Below are 14,688 nucleotides of genomic sequence, written 5' to 3'. Positions count from 1 at the left end.
TCCAACCACCATCATCATCCAAACACCACCATCATCATCCAAACACCACCATCATCATCCAACCACCATCATCATCCAACCACCACCATCATCATCCAACCACCACCATCATCATCCAACCACCATCATCATCCAACCACCATCATCATCCAACCATCATCATCATCATCCAACCAACCAATCCTGAACCCAACCAGTGACCCCATCACCCAATCAGTGACTCCACAACCCAACCAATGACTCCATCGTTCAACCAATGACCCCATCACGCAATCAGTGACCCCATGACCCAACCAATGACCCCATCATTCAACCAATGACCCCATCATTCAACCAATGACCCCATTATTCAACTAATGACCCCATCACCCAACCAGTGACTCCATGACCCAACCAATGACCCCAGGGACCACAGTGCTACCATCTGCCATGGGCTGATCCAGACCACGCTGGAGCAAGGTGAAGCTCCAGAACACTTGCAATACATTGATGACATCATCGTATGGGGCGACACAGCGAAAGAAGTCTTCAAAAAAGGTGAGAGAATAATTCCTGTTCTTTTGGATGCTGGTTTTGCCATAAAACGAAGCAAGGTCAAGGGACATGCACGGGAGATCCAGTTTTTAGGAATAAAATGGCAAGATGGCCGTCGTCAGATCCCAGTGGATGTGATCAACAAAACTGCAGCAATGTCTCCACCTACTAATAAAAAGGAGACACAGACTTTCTTGGGCGTTGTAGGTTTTTGGAGAATGCACATTCCTGACCACAGCCACATTGTGAGCCCTCTCTATCGAGTGACTCGTAAAAAGAACCAATTTGAGTGGGGCCCTGAACGCCAAGCCTTTGAACAAATGAAGCGTGAGATAACTCATGCGGTGGCCCTGGGACCAGTCCGAACTGGACCAGATGTTAAAAATGTGCTCTACACCGCAGCCGGAGATAATGGACTTACCTGGAGCCTCTGGCACAAAGCACCAGGAGAAACCCGAGGTCGACCCTTAGGTTTTTGGAGTCGAGGATACAAAGGATCTGAGGCCAACTGTACTCCAACTGAAAAGGAGATACTGGCAGCATATGAAGGAGTTGGAGCTGCTTCAGAAGTGATCGGCACTGAAGCACAGCTCCTCCTGCACCTCGACTGCCGGTGCTGAGCTGGGTGTGCAAAGGGACGGTTCCCTCTCCACATCATGGCACCGAAGTTACATGGAGTAAATGGATTGCACTGATCACGCAATGAGCTCGAATTGGGAGTCCCAACCGTCCAGGGATCTTGGAAGTGATTACAGACTGGCCAGAAAGCAAAGACTTTGGGATGTCTGCAGATGAGGAGGAAGTAAAACGTGCTGAAGAAGCACCACCATATAATCCGCTTTCAGAGACTGATAAGCAGTGTGCACTGTTCACAGATGGATCCTGTCGTCTGTAGGAAAACATCGAAGGTGAAAGCTGCTGTGTGGAGTCCCACACGACAAGTTACAGAAGCCACTGAAGGACAAGGTGAATCCAGTCAGTTTGCAGCAGTGAAAGCCATCCAGCTGGCTTTGGACATTGCCGAACGAGAGAAGTGGCCAATGCTTTGTCTCTATACTGACTCATGGATGGGAGCAAATGCCTTGTGGGGGTGGCTACGGCAATGGAAGAAAAGCAACTGGCAGCGCAGAGGTGAAACCATTGGGAACCACGCTGTGGGAAGACATTGCTGCTCGGCTGGAGAGCCTGCCTGGGGAAGTTGGTCATGTAGATGCTCATGTGCCTAAAAGTCGAGCCACCGAGGAACATCGAAACAACCAACAAGCAGATCAAGCTGCTAAGATTAAAGTAGCTGAGGTGGACTTGGACTGGCAACATAAAGGTGAACTTTTCCTAGCTCGGTGGGCCCATGGTGCTTCAGGGCATCAAGGTAGAGATGCAACATGAAAATGGGCTCGTGATCGAGGGGTGGATTTAACTATGGACACTGTTTCACAGGTTATTCATGAATGTGAAACTTGCGCCGAAATCAAACAAGCAAAACGGTTAAAGCCTGTATGGTATGGGGGGCGATGGTTAAAGTGTAAGTATGGAGAAGCTTGGCAGATTGATTATATTACACTTCCACAAACACGCCAAGGTAAGCGTTATGTACTTACAATGGTGGAAGCAACCACTGGATGGTTGGAAACATCTGCCGTACCTCCTGCTACAGCCCGAAATACCATCTTGGGCCTTGAGAAGCAAGTCCTTTGGAGGCACGGTACACCAGAAAGAACTGAATCAGACAATGGTACTCATTTCAAAACCAGTATTATAGACAATTGGGCCAAAGAACATGGTATTGAGTGGGTGTATCATATTCCATATCATGCACCAGCCTCTGGGAAAATTGAAAGGTACAATGGTTTGTTAAAAACTACACTAAAGGCACTGGGTGGTGGAGCCTTTAAAAACTGGGATTCACATTTAGCAAAAGCCACTTGGTTGGTCAACACCAGGGGATCAACCAATCGAGCCGGGCCTGCCCAATCAGAAATTCTATGGACTGTGGAAGGAGATAAAGTCCCTGTAGTACACATGAAAAATATGTTAGGAAAGGCAGTCTGGGTTCCTCCTGCCTCAGGCACAGGCAAACCTATTCGTGGGATTGTTTTTGCCCAGGGACCTGGCAGCACCTGGTGGGTGATGCTTAAGGATGGAGAAGTTCGGTGTGCACCTCAAGGGGATTTGATTTTAGGTGAAAATATGCAATGCTGAACTGTACGATGTGAATTGCCGCACTAACAATGTTTAATAAGTGTCTTTCAGATCAAGACAATGGTGATGAAACCAGCGCTGGCTTCTTCGAGTGGCGCCCGACACCTTCTTGGAAGTTGGTGTCCTTAACCCACCAACAGGGGTCATGAGATGCACTTGGACCATTTTCCCTGCCCTGGGAGACTGTGGTGACAAAATGAACTTAATGAACTTTTCAAAGGATGGTCCACTGATTAATTACTCCTGTGTATATATGTACATATGTATATATATATAGTAGTAGTGATTAATTAGATTGTATTGATAGATTGTATTGATAAGGTTTAAGTATTCAGTGAATGTCATATGATAAGGGGTGGAATGTCCTGGTTTTGTTAAAAACAAGTTTCTCTTTTAGTGAATTTGCCTGTCAGCCAAAGCCTTCATGTCAGCTGCATTTTCCTGGAGAACCAGACACATGTTTTGGTAAACCCAGCAAGGGAATGCAAACTTATTGACAAGCACAGATGGACATCTCGCGAGAGGGGCAACGAGAAACTGGTGATCGAGAGACTGACCAACGGTGAATAACATTCCATTCACGTGAATACTTCATATAAAAGTGGGAGATCACGAGGATCTCGCCCCTTTTCCCTTTCTCCCTTTTTTCCTCATGGCCGACATCAGGAGAGGACCTTGCTGGTCGTCCCTGCGAACGGAGGCCAGTGAGAGACTGAATCCAGCTCCGGTTGGCTGCAGAGTCTGATCCAGGACTTTGGGTGCTGGCTCTGCAGTTGCTCAGACTTACAAGATGGGTTTTGTATATTTGTATTATTTTCTCTGTTCTTATCAGTAGCATCAGTAAAACATCTTGAACTTTTCCAGCTCTCTTCCCTCTGTGCTTCTTCCCCTCCCGATCGCCTGTGCTGAGTGGGAAGGGGGGAGAGGGAGGGGCAAAAGGGGGAATTGGGGGGGGGAGAGGAGGTTGACAACACATCTGCCAGGGTTTGATTGTCACCCCGCAATCCTAACCCTCGACAGGGACAAAGGGGGTCCTGGGATGTCACAATGGGCCCTGGGGACAAAGGGCGGTCGCCAGGATATCACAATGGGCTCTGGTGACAATGGGGTCCCCAGGATGTCACAATGGGCCCTGGGGACAAGTTGGGGTCCCCTGAATTTCACAATGGGCCCTGGGGACAAAGAGGGCTCCCCAGCATATCACAATGGGCCCTGGGGACAATGGGGGGTCCTGGGACGTCACAATGGGCCCTGGGGACAAGGGGGGGTCCCCAGGATGTCACAATGGGCCCTGGGGACAAAGAGCGTCCCCAGCATGTCACAATGGGCCCTGGGGACAAAGGGGGTCCCCACGGTATCAGAATGGGCCCTGGGGACAAAGGGGGGTCCCCTGAATGTCACAATGGGCCCTGGGGACAATGGGGGGTCCTGGGATGTCTCAATGAGCCCTGCGGACAAGGGTGGTACCCACGGTGTCACAATGGGCCCTGGGCACAACGGGGGGTCCCCATAGTGTCACAATGGGTCCTGGGGACAATGGGGGGTCCTGGGACGTCACAATGGGCCCTGGGGACAAGGGGGGGTCCCCAGGATGTAACAATGGGCCCTGGGGAAAAAGAGGGGTCCCCTGAATGTCACAATGGGCCCTGGGGACAAGCGGGTGCAGAGGATGTCACAATGGGCCCTGGGGACAATGGGGGGTCCTGGGATGTCACAATGGGCCCTGGGAACAATGGGAGTCCCCAGGGTGTCACAATGGGCCTTGGGAAAAAGGGGGTCCCCCAGATATCACAATGGGCCCTGGGGACAATGTAAGGTCCTGGGCTGTCACAATGAACCCTGAGGACAAGGGGGGTCCCCAGGATGTCACAATGAAGTCTTGGGACAAAGGGGGTCCCCAGGATGTCACAATGGGCCCTGGGGACAAAGCGGGGGTCCTGGAATCTCACAATGGGCCCCAGTGACAAAGGGGGTCCCTATGGTGCCACAATGGGCCCTGGGGACAAAGGGGGTCCCCTGGATGTCACAATGGGCTCTGGGGACAAGGAGGGTCCCCAGGATGTCACAATGGGCCCTGGGGACAAAGGGGGTCCCCACGGTATCAGAATGGGCCCTGGGGACAAGGGGGGTCCCCTGAATGTCACAATGGGCCCTGGGGACAATGGGGGGTCCTGGGATGTCACAATGAGCCCTGCAGACAAGGGTGGTACCCACAGTGTCACAATGGGCCCTGGGCACAAGGGGGGGTCCCCATAGTGTCACAATGGACCCTGGGGACAAGGGGGTGCCGAGGATGTCACAATGGGCCCTGGGGACAATGGGGGGTCCTGGGACCGCACAATGGGCCCTGAGGACAATGGTGGGTCCCCTGAATGTCAAAATGGGCCCTGGGGACAAAGGGGGGTCCGCAGGATGTCACAATGGGCACTGGGGACAAAGGGGGGGTCCCCAGGATGTCACAATGGGCCCCGGGGACAATGTGGGGTCCTGGGATTTCACAATGGGCCCCAGTGACAAAGGGGGTCCCCTGAATGTCACAATGGGTCCTGGGGACAATGGGGGGTCCTGGGACATCACAATGGGCCCTGGGGACAAGGGGGGGTCCCCAGGATGTCACAATGGGCCCTGGGGACAAAGAGGGGTCCCCTGAATGTCACAATGGGCCCTGGGGACAGGGGGGTGCAGTGGATGTCACAATGGGCCCTGGGGACAAGGGGGTGCAGTGGATGTCACAATGGGCCCTGGGGACAATGGGGGGCATCCAGGATGTCAGAATGAGTCATGAGGACAAGGGGGGGTCCCCATGGTGTCACAATGGGTCCCCAGTGACAAGAAGGGGTCCCCATGGTGTCACAATAGGCCCTGGGGACAAAGTGGGGTCCAAGAATGTCACAATGGGCCCTGGGGACAAAAGGGGTTGCCATAGTGCCACAATGGGCCCTGGGGTCAAAGGGGGTCCCCATGGTGCTACAATGGGCCCTGGGGACAAAGGGGGGTCCTGGGATGTCACAATGAGCCCTGGGGACAAAGGGGGTGTCCCCATGGTGCCACAACGGGCCCTGGGAGGAAGGGGATGGCCAGGATGTCACAATGGGTCCTGGGGAAAATGGGGGGTGCCCAGGATGTCACAATGGACCCTGAGGACAAGCGGGGGTCTCCATGGTGTCACAATGGGCCCCAGTGACAAAGGGGGTCCCCTGAATGTCACAATAGGTCGTGGGGACAATAGGGGGTCCTGGGACGTCACAATGGGCCCTGGGGACAAGGAGGGATCCCCAGGATGTCACAATGGGCCCTGGGGACAATGGGGGGACCTGGGACGTCACAATGGGTCCTGGGGACAAGGGGGGGTCCCCAGGATGTCACAATGGGCCCTGGGGACAAAGAGGGGTCCCCTGAATGTCACAATGGGCCCTGGGGACTAGGGGGTGCAGAGGATGTCACGATGGGCCCTGGAGACAATGGGGGGTCCTGGGACATCACAATGGGCCCTGGGGACAAGGAGGGATCCCCAGGATGTCACAATGGGCCCTGGGGACAATGGGGGGTCCTGGGACGTCACAATGGGCCCTGGGGACAAGGGGGGGTCCCCAGGATGTCACAATGGGCCCTGGGGACAAGGGCGTGCCGAGGATGTCACAATGGGCCCTGGGGACAAGGGGGTGTCCCCAGGATGTCACAATGGGCCCTGCGGACAAGGGTGGTACCCACGGTGTCACAATGGTCACTGGGACAAGGGGGGGTCCCTATAGTGTCACAATGGGTCCTGGGGACAAGTGGGGTCCCCTGAAAGTCACAATGGGCCCTGGGGACAATGTGGGGTCCTGGGATGTCACAATGGGCCCCAGTGACAAACGGGGGCCCCTGAATGTCACAATGGGCCCTGGGGACAATGGGGGGCCCTGGGACGTCACAATGGGCCCTGGGGACAAGGAGGGATACCCAGGATGTCACAATGGGCCCTGGGGACAATGGCGGGTCCTGGGACGTCACAATGGGCCCTGGGGACAAGGGGGGGTCCCCAGGACGTCACAATGGGCCCTGGGGACAAAGAGGGGTCCCCTGAATGTCACAATGGGCCCTGGGCACAAGGGGGTGCCGAGGATGTCACAATGGGCCCTGGGGACAATGGGGGGTCCTGGGATGTCACAATGGGCCCTGAGGACAATGGTGGGTCCCCTGAATGTCACAATGGGCCCTGGGGACAAAGGGGGGTCCGCAGGATGTCACAATGGGCACTGGGGACAAAGGGGGGCGTCCCCATGGTGTCACAATGGGCCCAAGTGACAAGGAGGGTCCCCACGGTGCCACGATGGGTCCTGGGGACAAGGGCGTCCCCCAGATGTCACAATGGGCCTTGAGGACAATGGGGTTGCCCAGGATGTCACAATGGGCCCTGGGGACAATGGGAGTCCCCAAGGTGTCAGAACGAGCCCTGGGGACAAAGTGGAATCCTGGAATGTCACAATGGCCCCCAGTGACAAAGGGGTTCCCCATGGTGTCACAATGGGCCGTGGGGACAAAAGGGGTCCCCAGGATTTCACAATAGCACTGGGGACAAAGGGGGGTCATGGGATGTCACAATGGGCTCCAGTGACAAAGAGGGTCCTCATGGTGCCACAATGGGCCCTGGGGACAAAGGGGGTCCCCTGGATGTCACAATGGGCCCTGGGGACAAGGAGGGTCCCCAGCATGTCACAATGGGCCCTGGGGACAAAGGGGGTCCCCACGGTATCAGTATGGGCCCTGGGGACAAAGGGGGGTCCTGGGACGTCACAATGGGCCCTGGGGACAAGGGGGGGTCCTGGGACGTCACAATGGGCCCTGGGGACAAGGGGGTGCAGAGGATGTCACAATGGGCCCTGGGGACAATGTCGGGTCCTGGGACGTCACAATGGGCCCTGGGGACAAGGGGGGGTCCCCAGGATGTCACAATGGGCCCTGGGGACAACGAGGGGTCCCCTGAATGTCACAATGGGCCCTGGGGACAAGGGGGTGCAGTGGATGTTACAATGGGCCCTGGGGACAATGGGGGGTGTCCAGGATGTGAGAATGAGTCCTGAGGACAAGGGGGGGTCCCCATGGTGTCACAATGGGTCCCCAGTGACAAGGAGGGGTCCCCATGGTGTCACAATAGGCCCTGGGGACAAAGTGGGGTCCAAGAATGTCACAATGGGCCCTGGGGACAAAAGGGGTTGCCATGGTGCCACAATGGGCCCTGGGGTCAAAGGGGGTCCCCATGGTGCTACAATGGGCCCTGGGGACAAAAGGGGGTCCTGGCATGTCACAATGGGCCCTGGGGACAAAGGGGGTGTCCCCATGGTGCCACAACGGGCCCTGGGAGCAAGGGGGTGCCCAGGATGTCACAATGGACCCTGAGGACAAGCGGGGGTCTCCATGGTGTCACAATGGGCCCCAGTGACAAAGGGGGTCCCCTGAATGACACAATAGGCCCTGGGGACAATGGGGGGTCCTGGGACGTCACAATGGGCCCTGGGGACAAGGAGGGATCCCTAGGATGTCAGAATGGGCCCTGGGGACAAAGAGGGGTCCCCTGAATGTCACAATGGGCCCTGGGGACAAGGGGGTGCAGAGGATGTCACAATGGGCCCTGGGGACAATGGGGGGTCCTAGGACATCACAATGGGCCCTGGGGACAAGGAGGGATCCCCAGGATGTCACAATGGGCCCTGGGGACAATGGGGGGTCCTGGGACGTCACAATGGGCCCTGGGAAGAAGGGGGGGTCCCCAGGATGTCACAATGGGCCCTGGGGACAAGGGAGTGCCAAGGATGTCACAATGGGCTCTGGGGACAATGGGGGGTCCTGGGATGTCACAATGGGCCCTGGGGACAAGGGTGGGTCCCCAGGATGTCACAATGGGCCTTGGGAACAAGGGGGTCCCCCAGATATCACAATGGGCCCTGGGGACAATGTAAGGTCCTGGGCTGTCACAATGGACCCTGAGGACAAGGGGGGTCCCTAGGATGTCACAATGAAGTCTTGGGACAAAGGGGGTCCCCAGGATGTCACAATGGGCCCTGGGGACAAAGGGGGTCCCCACGGTATCAGAATGGGCCCTGGGGACAAGGGGGGTCCCCTGAATGTCACAATGGGCCCTGGGGACAATGGGGGGTCCTGGGATGTCACAATGAGCCCTGCAGACAAGGGTGGTACCCACAGTGTCACAATGGGCCCTGGGCACAAGGGGGGGTCCCCATAGTGTCACAATGGACCCTGGGGACAAGGGGGTGCCGAGGATGTCACAATGGGCCCTGGGGACAATGGGGGGTCCTGGGACCGCACAATGGGCCCTGAGGAAAATGGTGGGTCCCCTGAATGTCAAAATGGGCTCTGGGGACAAAGGGGGGTCCGCAGGATGTCAGAATGGGCACTGGGGACAAAGGGGGGGTCCCCAGGATGTCACAATGGGCCCTGGGGACAATGTGGGGTCCTGGGATTTCACAATGGGCCCCAGTGACAAAGGGGGTCCCCTGAATGTCACAATGGGTCCTGGGGACAATGGGGGGTCCTGGGACGTCACAATGGGCCCTGGGGACAAGGGGGGGTCCCCAGGATGTCACAATGGGCCCTGGGGACAAAGAGGGGTACCCTGAATGTCACAATGGGCCCTGGGGACAAGGGCGTCCCCCAGATGTCACAATGGGCCCTGGGGACAATGGGGTTGCCCAGGATGTCACAATGGGCCCTGGGGACAACGGGAGTCCCCAAGGTGTCAGAACGAGCCCTGGGGACAAAGTGGAATCCTGGAATGTCACAATGGCCCCCAGTGACAAAGGGGTTCCCCATGGTGTCACAATGGGCCGTGGGGACAAAAGGGGTCCCCAGGATTTCACAATAGCACTGGGGACAAAGGGGGGTCATGGGATGTCACAATGGGCTCCAGTGACAAAGAGGGTCCTCATGGTGCCACAATGGGCCCTGGGGACAAAGGGGGTCCCCTGGATGTCACAATGGGCCCTGGGGACAAGGAGGGTCCCCAGCATGTCACAATGGGCCCTGGGGACAAAGGGGGTCCCCACGGTATCAGTATGGGCCCTGGGGACAAAGGGGGGTCCTGGGACGTCACAATGGGCCCTGGGGACAAGGGGGGGTCCTGGGACGTCACAATGGGCCCTGGGGACAAGGGGGTGCAGAGGATGTCACAATGGGCCCTGGGGACAATGTCGGGTCCTGGGACGTCACAATGGGCCCTGGGGACAAGGGGGGGTCCCCAGGATGTCACAATGGGCCCTGGGGACAAAGAGGGGTCCCCTGAATGTCACAATGGGGCCTGGGGACAAGGGGTTGCAGTGGATGTCACAATGAGCCCTGGGGACAATGGGGGGTGTCCAGGATGTGAGAATGAGTCCTGAGGACAAGGGGGGGTCCCCATGGTGTCACAATGGGTCCCCAGTGACAAGGAGGGGTCCCCATGGTGTCACAATAGGCCCTGGGGACAAAGTGGGGTCCAAGAATGTCACAATGGGCCCTGGGGACAAAAGGGGTTGCCATGGTGCCACAATGGGCCCTGGGGTCAAAGGGGGTCCCCATGGTGCTACAATGGGCCCTGGGGACAAAGGGGGGTCCTGGGATGTCACAATGGGCCCTGGGGACAAAGGGGTGCAGAGGATGTCACAACGGGCCCTGGGAGCAAGGGGGTGGCCAGGATGTCACAATGGGTCCTGGGGAAAATGGGGGGTGCCCAGGATGTCACAATGGACCCTGAGGACAAGCGGGGGTCTCCATGGTGTCACAATGGGCCCCAGTGACAAAGGGGCTCCCCTGAATGTCACAATAGGTCCTGGGGACAATGGGGGGTCCTGGGACGTCACAATGGGCCCTGGGGACAAGGAGGGATCCCCAGGATGTTAGAATGGGCCCTGGGGACAAAGAGGGGTCCCCTGAATGTCACAAAGGGCCCTGGGGACAAGGGGGTGCAGAGGATGTCACAATGGGCCCTGGGGACAAGGGTGGGTCCCCAGGATGTCACAATGGGCCTTGGGAACAAGGGGGTCCCCCAGATATCACAATGGGCCCTGGGGACAATGTAAGGTCCTGGGCTGTCACAATGGACCCTGAGGACAAGGGGGGTCCCTAGGATGTCACAATGAAGTCTTGGGACAAAGGGGGTCCCCAGGATGTCACAATGGGGCCTGGGGACCAGGGGGGGTCCCCAGGATGTCACAATGGGCCCCAGTGACAAAGGGGGTCCCTATGGTGCCACAATGGGCCCTGGGGACAAAGGGGGTCCCCTGGATGTCACAATGGGCTCTGGGGATAAGGAGGGTCCCCTGGATGTCACAATGGGCCCTGGGGACAAAGGGGGTCCCCACGGTATCAGAATGGGCCCTGGGGACAATGGGGGGTCCTGGGATGTCACAATGAGCCCTGCAGACAAGGGTGGTACCCACGGTGTCACAATGGGCCCTGGGCACAAGGGGGGGTCCCCATAGTGTCACAATGGGTCCTGGGGACAAGTGGGGTCCCCAGGATGTCACAATGGGCCCTGGGGACAATGTGGGGTCCCCTGAATGTCACAATGGGCCCCAGTGACAAGGGGGTGCCGAGGATGTCACAATGGGCCCTGGGGACAATGGGGGGTCCTGGGACCTCACAATGGGCCCTGAGGACAATGGTGGGTCCCCTGAATGTCAAAATGGGCCCTGGGGACAGTGGGGGGTCCTGGGACGTCACAATGGGCCCTGGGGACAAGGAGGGATCCCCAGGATGTTAGAATGGGCCCTGGGGACAAAGAGGGGTCCCCTGAATGTCACAAAGGGCCCTGGGGACAAGGGGGTGCAGAGGATGTCACAATGGGCCCTGGGGACAAGGGTGGGTCCCCAGGATGTCACAATGGGCCTTGGGAACAAGGGGGTCCCCCAGATATCACAATGGGCCCTGGGGACAATGTAAGGTCCTGGGCTGTCACAATGGACCCTGAGGACAAGGGGGGTCCCTAGGATGTCACAATGAAGTCTTGGGACAAAGGGGGTCCCCAGGATGTCACAATGGGGCCTGGGGACCAGGGGGGGTCCCCAGGATGTCACAATGGGCCCCAGTGACAAAGGGGGTCCCTATGGTGCCACAATGGGCCCTGGGGACAAAGGGGGTCCCCTGGATGTCACAATGGGCTCTGGGGATAAGGAGGGTCCCCTGGATGTCACAATGGGCCCTGGGGACAAAGGGGGTCCCCACGGTATCAGAATGGGCCCTGGGGACAATGGGGGGTCCTGGGATGTCACAATGAGCCCTGCAGACAAGGGTGGTACCCACGGTGTCACAATGGGCCCTGGGCACAAGGGGGGGTCCCCATAGTGTCACAATGGGTCCTGGGGACAAGTGGGGTCCCCAGGATGTCACAATGGGCCCTGGGGACAATGTGGGGTCCCCTGAATGTCACAATGGGCCCCAGTGACAAGGGGGTGCCGAGGATGTCACAATGGGCCCTGGGGACAATGGGGGGTCCTGGGACCTCACAATGGGCCCTGAGGACAATGGTGGGTCCCCTGAATGTCAAAATGGGCCCTGGGGACAAAGGGGGGTCCGCAGGATGTCACAATGGGCACTGGGGACCAAGGGGGTGTCCCCAGGATGTCACAATGGGCCCTGGGGACAATGTGGGGTCCTGGGATTTCACAATGGGCCCCAGTGACAAAGGGGGTCCCCTAAATGTCACAATGAGTCCTGGGGACAATGGGGGGTCCTGGGTCGTCACAATGGGCCCTGGGGACAAGGAGGGATTCCCAAAATGTCACAATGGGCCCTGCGGACAAGGGTGGTACCCACGGTGTCACAATGGGCACTGGGCACAAGGGGGGGTCCCTATAGTGTCGCAATGGGTCCTGGGGACAAGTGGGGTCCCCTGAAAGTCACAATGGGCCCTGAGGACAATGGTGGGTCCCCTGAATGTCAAAATGGGCCCCAGTGACAAACGGGGGCCCCTGAATGTCACAATGGGCCCTGGGGACAATGGGGGGTCCCGGGACGTCACAATGGGCCCTGGGGACAAGGAGGGATCCCCAGGATGTCACAATGGGCCCTGGGGACAAAGAGGCGTCCCCTGAATGTCACAATGGGCCCTGGGGACAAGGGGGTGCCGAGGATGTCACAATGGGCCCTGGGGACAAGGGAGATCCCCATGGTGTCACAATAAGCCCTGGGGACAAAGTGGGGTCCTGGGATGTCACAATGGGCCCTGGGGACAATGGGGGTCCTGGGACGTCACAATGGGCCCTGGGGACAATGGGGGTCCCCACGGTGCCACGATGGGTCCTGGGGACAAGGGCGTCCCCCTAGATGTCACAATGGGCCCTGGGGACAATGGGGTTGCCCAGGATGTCACAATGGACCCTGGGGACAAAGGGGGGTGGGCAGGATGTCACAATGGGCACTGGGGACAAAGGGGGGGTCCCCATGGTGTCACAATGGGTCCCCAGTGACAAGGAGGGTTCCCCATGGTGTCACAATAGGCCCTGGGGACAAAGTGGGGTCCTAGAATGTCACAATGAGCCCTGGGGACAAAGGGGGGTCCTGGGATGTCACAATGGGCCCTGGGGACAAGAGGGGATTCCTAGGATGTCACAATGGGCCCTGGGGACTAATGTGGTCCCCACGGTGTCACAATATGTCCTGGAGACAAAGAGGGGTCCCCAGGATGTCACAATGGGCCCTTGGGACAATGGGGTTCCTGGGATGTCACAATGGGTCCCCAGTGACAAAGGGGGTCCCCAGGATGTCTCAATGGGCCCTGAGGACAATGGGAGGTCCCCATGGTGTCACAATGGGTCCCCAGTGACAAGGGAGGTCTCCACAGTACCAGGATGGGTCCTGGGGACAAGGAGGTCCCCAGGATGTCACAATGGGCCGTGGGGACAAAGAGGCTCCCCAGGATGTCACAATGGGACCTGGGGACAAGGGGGTCTCCAGGAACTCACAATGGGCTCTGGGGACAATGGAGGTTCCCCAGGATGTTCACAATAGGCCCTGAGGACAAGGGCTGGTCCCCATGCTGTCACAATGGGTCTCCAGTGACAAGGGGGTCCCCAAGGTGTCACAATGGGCCCTGGGGACAATGGGGGGTCCTGGGACGTAACAATAGGCCCTGGGGACAAGGGGGTTCCCCACAGTGTCACAATGGGCCCTGGGGACAAAGGGGGTCCGCACGGTGTTACAATGGTCCCGGGGGACAAAGGGGGATGCCCAGGATGTCACAATGGGCCCTGAGGACAAGGGGGGGTCCCCATGGTGTCACAATGGGTCCCCAGTGACAAGGAGGGTCCCCATGGTGTCATGATGGGTCCCAGTGACAAGGGGGTCCCCAGGATGTAACAATGGACCCTGGGGACAATGGGGGGTCCTGGGACGTCACAATGGGTCCCAGTTTAATGGGGGTTCCCAGGATGTCACAATGGGCCCTGGGGACAATGTGGGGTCCTGAGATGTCACAATGGGCCCCAGTGACAAAGGGGGTCCCCTGAATGTCACAATGGGCCCTGGGGACAATGGGGGGTCCTGGGACGTCACAATGGGCCCTGGGGACAAGGAGGGATCCCCAGGATGTCACAATGGGCCCTGGGGACAATGGGGGGTCCTGGGACGTCACAATGGGCCCTAGGGACAAGAGGGGGTCCCCAGGATGTCACAATGGGCCCTGGGGACAAAGAAGGGTCCCCTGAATGTCACAATGGGCCCTGGGGACAAGGGGGTGCCGAGGATGTCACAATGGGCCCTGGGGACAATGGGGGTCCTGGGACGTCACAATGGGCCCTGGGGACACAGAGGGGCCCTAGGACGTCACAATCAGCCCTGGCGACAAGATGGGGTCCCCTGAGAGTCACAATGAGCCCTGGGAAGAGAGGGGATCTCCCAAGGACATCACAATGGGCCCTGGGAACAATGGGGGGTCCTGGGACGTCACAATGGGCCCCAGTGACAAAGGGGGTCCCCTGAATG

General features: G+C 58.2%; 1 long non-coding RNA gene across 1 annotated transcript; it reads right to left on the bottom strand.

Annotated features, from left to right (window-relative positions):
* Nucleotides 1-538: 538 nt before the first annotated feature.
* On the bottom strand, nucleotides 539-1,920 carry LOC139829052 (uncharacterized). Its single transcript, XR_011741271.1, has 2 exons — nucleotides 956-1,920; nucleotides 539-702 (listed from the first exon to the last, which is right to left on the bottom strand). It is a non-coding gene; the product is annotated as an uncharacterized lncRNA (long non-coding RNA).
* Between the last annotated feature and the right edge of the window lie 12,768 nt (nucleotides 1,921-14,688).

This window comes from Patagioenas fasciata, chromosome 13 (genome assembly GCF_037038585.1).
Source record: "Patagioenas fasciata isolate bPatFas1 chromosome 13, bPatFas1.hap1, whole genome shotgun sequence".
Classification (NCBI taxonomy): domain Eukaryota; kingdom Metazoa; phylum Chordata; class Aves; order Columbiformes; family Columbidae; genus Patagioenas; species Patagioenas fasciata.
Note: the sequence above shows the minus strand (reverse complement) of the source record. Positions and strands in the feature narration are given on the sequence as shown.